Source organism: Lampris incognitus, chromosome 21 (assembly GCF_029633865.1).
Source record: "Lampris incognitus isolate fLamInc1 chromosome 21, fLamInc1.hap2, whole genome shotgun sequence".
NCBI classification, from domain to species: domain Eukaryota; kingdom Metazoa; phylum Chordata; class Actinopteri; order Lampriformes; family Lampridae; genus Lampris; species Lampris incognitus.
This window is the reverse complement of record NC_079231.1, coordinates 23,123,209-23,130,071: the sequence shown is the minus strand read 5'-3', so window position 1 is coordinate 23,130,071 and position 6,863 is coordinate 23,123,209.

Sequence of the window (6,863 nt, the reverse complement as noted above, 5' to 3'; positions counted from 1 at the left end):
CGTTGGTACATATTAGTAAAATTTTTTTTGGTATTTATTTTCAATTTTTTTGTTGGTATATCCATGTTAATTTTATTTTTATATAGCTATAATTTAATTTATATAATTAATATATAATGTAATTTATATTATTTATTTAATCATTTATATTTATTTGTATTTTTGTATTTACTATTTTTTGTATCAGTACACGTATACGTACAAATATATACTAGCTAGCTGTATAGGTTTAGTTTGACACCAGCAATGTATCATGCAGCAGGTTGCGGGTGATTGGAGAGCCTGCTAGGTTTAAATCTAATGCAGATGAGGAGTCAGCTAGTTTAGTTAAATGGTAAAATGGTAAAGGGACTGCATTCATAGAGCACTTTTCTAGTCTACTGACCACTCAAAGTGCTTTACAATGTAAAGTTTAGCATATGGGCATTATGGTATAATACATGAGCATTACTCAACCATAACAAGTAGTGACATACCTGTAGACATACCTGTAGTGACATACCTGTAGTGACAAGTAGTGACATACCTGTTGTGCATACATGCCTGCCTCCAATGTCCTGTTGTTGTTCCATTTCTTTCCTTTTTCTTTGTTTTCCTTTTTTTCTTTTTCTGTGTGAGTGATGTCTGCAAGTGCTAGAAGCTGCTGTGTGCTGGAGTCAAATTCCTCGTTTGCATGCACACTTGGCCAATAAAGTTGATTCGGATTATTAAAATATCTAATTACCTAATTGTCCAAAAAGCAAATTCATTAAATGGTCTGCCCTGAGCAAAACTGTTTATCCATCTTGAAGGTGGATTGGTGGCTACCGCTGTCAGCAATAAGGTTCTGGGATCGATTCCAGCCCATCTGTGTGGAGTTTGCGTGGTCTCCCCGTGTATGTGTCCAAAGATATGCATGTTAGATGGATTGGAAGTGACTGCGTGTGTGTGTATGGGCCCTGCCACGGACTGGCAATCTGTCCAGGGTGTCTCCCTGCCTTCTGCCCAATGCCTTCTGGGAAAGACTCCAGCCACCCATGACCCGTAATTAGATTAACCAAGCGTGTATAATGGATGGGTTTCATATGGCGTGCTCCAGGATGAAGTTATTGTTGTTGATGCCTTGACATGTTGTTTATCAGAAATATCACGTCAAGCCATTACAGCAAGCATGCATACACGAGTTACGCATGCTTGCTGTAATGGCTTCCAGGTACTTGTGCAAAATTAAAACAGAAAGTCAGTTTTGTTAAAACATTTCGAATGCCAAACAAAAACTTGTCTTAAAATAAATTTACAGTGACCAACTTTGAGAGAGACGAGGGACAGTCAGAGGACAAAGGGGGTATGTGCATGAAATGAAACTGTCCTCTTTCTGTTATCTTGCTAATGTATTGTCCATTCTATTGTTACACTTCCTATAGTTACATTAGTGGCACTAAACCTTTATGTTGCAGCACTCTGAGGGCAGTGACAGTGGGTGAGACTGCATCGGTGTTGTGAATGGATTTGGCACGAGCCAGTCGGACTGCAACTGGACTACAGTGTTTATTTAAACACTTATGAACCAAACATAGGCACCGGGACAGCGAGGTGGTTAGGGAGGTCTGTCTTACCGCTCTTGTGATGTCTTTGAACAAAATAAAAAAGCTAAATCTTTACCAGCTTTGAGACTACTGCTTTGCAACTGACCGTGGGCCTAAACCTCCCAGCTGAGGGGACAAGCAAAAGGACCAATGTGTCCTTTGCAGGGTAATAGAATGTAAAATAAAACCAATGTTCATCTTCATCTTTATTAGATTTTGGCTGGATTGGATGCTGCTCACATCAGCAAGTCTCTCTGGGTAATAAGAGACGTGTAATCCTGTCGGGGCTGCAGCATTAAGCAACAGCTGGGCAGAAATGCTGGTTACTGAACATGTTGTGCATGTTGTGAAGTTAATATTAACTACCCACTCCCTCTGTCCGCAGCAGCTGTGGCCATGGCAATAATCAGTCCCCTCGTAATTTCCATAAAATTATTTAACCAGGCCAGGAAACGGCTGCATTGTCTGGCCTGCTGTCTGAAGACACCTTATCAGCACGCGGCACTTTGGATCCAAACGTGTGCATGACAGGACGTCAATGGCCACTGCTATTCAGTACCCTGACAAGGCGAGTTAGCATGTAGACTAAATGATTGCAACAAAAAGTGTAATGGATTGGTGTAATGGATTGGGCGTCCGGGTGGAGTGGCGGTCTATTTCGTTGCCTACCAACACGGGGATCACTGGTTCAAATCCCCGTGTTAACCCCAGTGTGGTCGGGCGTCCCTACAGATAAAATTGACCTTGTCTTTGAGTGGGAAGCCGGATGTGGGTATGTGTTCTGGTCGCTGCATTAGCGCCTCCTCCGGTTGGTGGGGGTGCCTGTTTGGGGGGGGGGTGGTAACGTGATACTCGCATGTGTTACATCCCCCTGGTGAAACTCCTCACTGTCAGGTGAAAAGAAGCCGCTGGCGACTCCACATGTATTGGAGGAGACATGTGGTAGTCTGCAGCCCTCCCCGGAAAGGCAGAGGGGGTGGAGTAGAGACTGGGACGGCTCAGAAGAGTGGGGTAGTTGGCCAGGTATAATTGGGGAGAAAAAGGGGGATCCCCCCCCCCAAAAAATAAGTGTAATGGAAATTAGGTTTCATCATCATCATCATTGGCGGTCACTCGGGGTTGAGTATGACCGTCCTCTCTTGGGGTCCCTCTGGGTCCTCAGGTGGGTGTAGAGGCTAGTCCTGGAGCCGCATTATGGGAGGACATCAGTGCGTGACAGCTTTTTACGTGGAGTGGTTGATGTGCCTGCAGCCACCACATGGTCCTTGGCAGGAGGTGGCCAGAGTCCAATGGCATGGAGAACCAAGACGATTGGGGACCACCCTCTGTTGCAGCCTTCATTCACCTTCACTGCCGTTGTGACCTGGAGACGTCTTCCACCAGTTCCGCCGTTGAGGTCTTTCTTGGATCACGCTTTGTCTGGAATCTCCCTCTTGACCTATCTGCCTTGGGTGACCCTACCAGGAGCCAAGCTCCGGACGGCATAGCTCTTGGGATCATTGGTACATGCAAGCTTCTCCACCACAGCAAGGTGGAGATCCAGGGGGACTTTTCTTAACTGCATGACACTCAGAGCTCAGTCTCATGCAATGCAGTCTCATAAGAGATTAATGCATTTTTTGGTATGTTGGTGCAAGATGGCAAGATTAACAGTAAACAGTAAAGATAATAAATTATAAGATAAGATAAAATAATGATAAAAGTAGGGTGCAATAAGGTGCAATAAATATGCTAGTGTTTCTGCTTAATCTGCTGTATTTGATCAGATACCTGGTAGCAGCGCTGGGAACTGGTTAGTGAAACTGTTCCAGGGAAAAGCCAGTTTGTTCATCAGCCAGTGTGGGTGTCCTCTCCAAGTGTCATCAAGTGGGCGGCATGGTGGCCCAGTGGTTAGCGCTGTCGCCTCACAGCAAGAAGGTCCTAGGTTTGAGCCCCAGGCCATCCCAGGTCCTTTCTGTGTGGAGTTTGCATGTTCTCCCCGTGTCTGTGGTGGGTTTTCTGCGGGTGCTTTGATTTCCTCCCATCATCAAAAGAAATATGCATGTTAGGTTTAATACTCCTGTCTGTGCCCCTGAGCAAGGCAGTGGGAAAAGAACTGGAGTTGGTCCCCCGGCGCAGCATGGAGGCGGCAGCCCACTGCTCCTAGCTACACAGATCACAAACTGTGCCTGTGCTCCACCAAAAACGACCCGTAGGTCGTTTGTACAAGCAGCTTATTACGATAGAGTAACGTTTTAAAGTTAAGTGACCTCTAGCGGTCGTGCTGATAATAGCAATCTTGACGGTGAAACAACACAAAAACTCACTGGCTACATATTCTATTGCTCTCGAATTGTTTTTATCACTATTTACTGACGACTCACCTTTATTAGCCTGTCTATGAGGCGTTGTAAAAAGGACGTCAACAGGTGGATGAAAACCCACAATGCACAGAGGCGAAAAGTATCTGTGGCATATCTCCTGCCGCCGGTAGGGGCGCTAAATTAGGAAACGCTGCTGTGGGTCGTATTGGAGGCTATACGACCTATGGGGTTGTATGGGTTGGAGGACTTGTAGGTTAATTTGCAGTAAGTGAGTTTCCCCAGGGGGATTAATAAAGGAAACCTGAATTAAATTATAAATTAAAATATATACAGCATTATTCCTGGTACCATTATTGTGGAGGTTTCTTGCAAGGGATGATGTCTTGCCACGGTGGAGTTTGATGGGCATGTCTTCTTTAGGATTACCGAGCTTAAAAGGGTTTCATAAGTCTTGCTTGGACATGGTTGCCAGATAGACTGAGAGGTCTACAGATTAGGCAGCTAGGTAGATATAGACAGATAGGTAGATATAGACTGATGGGTAGATATAGACAGATAGGTAGATATAGACTGATGGGTAGATATAGACAGAGAGGTAGATATAGACTGATGGGTAGATATAGACAGGTAGATATAGACACATAGGTAGATATAGACAGGTAGATATAGACACATAGGTAGATATAGACTGATGGGTAGATATAGACAGATAGGTAGATATAGACAGGTAGATATAGACACATAGGTAGATATAGACAGGTAGATATAGACACATAGGTAGATATAGACTGATGGGTAGATATAGACAGGTAGATATAGACAGATAGGTAGATATAGACTGATGGGTAGATATAGACAGATAGGTAGATATAGACTGATGGGTAGATATAGACTGATGGGTAGATATAGACAGAGAGGTAGATATAGACTGATGGGTAGATACAGACAGAGAGGTAGATATAGACTGATGGGTAGATATAGACAGGTAGATATAGACACAGGTAGATATAGACAGGTAGATATAGACACATAGGTAGATATAGACTGATGGGTAGATATAGACATATAGGTAGATATAGACAGATAGGTAGCTATAGACCGGTAGATATAGACACATAGGTAGATATAGACAGATAGATATAGACACATAGGTAGATATAGACAGATAGGTAGATATAGACACATAGGTAGATATAGACAGATAGGTAGATATAGACACATAGGTAGATATAGACACATAGGTAGATATAGACAGATAGGTAGATATAGACACATAGATAGATATAGACACATAGATAGATATAGACACATAGGTAGATATAGACACATAGGTAGATATAGACACATAGGTAGATATAGACAAGTAGATATAGACACATAGGTAGATATAGACTGATGGGTAGATATAGACACATAGGTAGATATAGACTGATGTGTAGATATAGACACATAGGTAGATATAGACACATAGGTAGATATAGACAGGTAGATATAGACACATAGGTAGATATAGACTGATAGACAGGTAGATATAGACAGGTAAATATAGACACATAGGTAGATATAGACACATAGGTAGATATAGACAGGTAGATGTAGACACATAGGTAGATATAGACTGATGGGTAGATATAGACACATAGGTAGATATAGACAGATAGGTAGATATAGACAGATAGGTAGATATAGACACATAGATAGATATAGACACATAGGTAGATATAGACACATAGGTAGATATAGACAAGTAGATATAGACACATAGGTAGATATAGACAGATAGGTAGATATAGACACATAGGTAGATATAGACAAGTAGATATAGACACATAGGTAGATATAGACTGATGGGTAGATATAGACACATAGGTAGATATAGACTGATGTGTAGATATAGACACATAGGTAGATATAGACACATAGGTAGATATAGACAGGTAGATATAGACACATAGGTAGATATAGACTGATAGACAGGTAGATATAGACAGGTAAATATAGACACATAGGTAGATATAGACACATAGGTAGATATAGACAGGTAGATGTAGACACATAGGTAGATATAGACTGATGGGTAGATATAGACAGGTAGATATTGACAGATAGGTAGATATAGACTGATGGGTAGATATAGACAGGTAGATATAGACACATAGGTAGATATAGACAGGTAGATGTAGACACATAGGTAGATATAGACTGATGGGTAGATATAGACACATAGGTAGATATAGACTGATAGACAGATAGATATAGATAGGTAGATATAGACAGATAGGTAGATATAGACTGATGGGTAGATATAGACAGGTAGATATAGACAGATAGGTAAATATAGACTGATGGGTAGATATAGACAGATTGGTAGACTGATGGCAAAAAGAAATAAAAGAATCATATAGTCTTAGAGATTTTCCCATATCTATATGTCATTGGTTCTTATTCTATTTTGTTTCTCTACTCGTTTTATCTTTCATTTGCAGTGAAGGGAAATTGTCAAGTATCCAAAGATCACTTTGCTGTCTCCTGTCTTCCTCTCTATCTTCCCTCTCCCTCTCTCTCTCTATCCACTCTCCCTCCCCCTCTCTCTCGCTTGTATTGTCTGCCAGTCCCTCGGTGTCCTTCATATTAGTTCTGTAGGTACCTTATGAAGCTATTTGTCACTGAATCCTAACAGGAGTCAGCCTTATATAGCTCTGAACGCCTGGAGAGCTGGAGGAAGAGAGCTGGAGGCCGGGAGACAGATGACAAGTGAGATGGGAGGAAGACAGGAGGAGGGGGAGAGGGGGGGGAGGGAGAGAGAAAGAGGGTGAGGGAGAGAGAGAGTGAGAGGGAGAGAGAGGGGGGGGCGAGGGAGAGGGAGAGAGAGGGAGGGGGAGAAAGGGAGGGGGAGAGAGGGAGAGAGAGAGAGAGGGTGAGGGAGAGAGAGTGAGAGTGAGAGAGAGGGGGGGCAAGGGAGAGGGAGAGAGAGGGAGGGGGAGAGAGGGGGGGA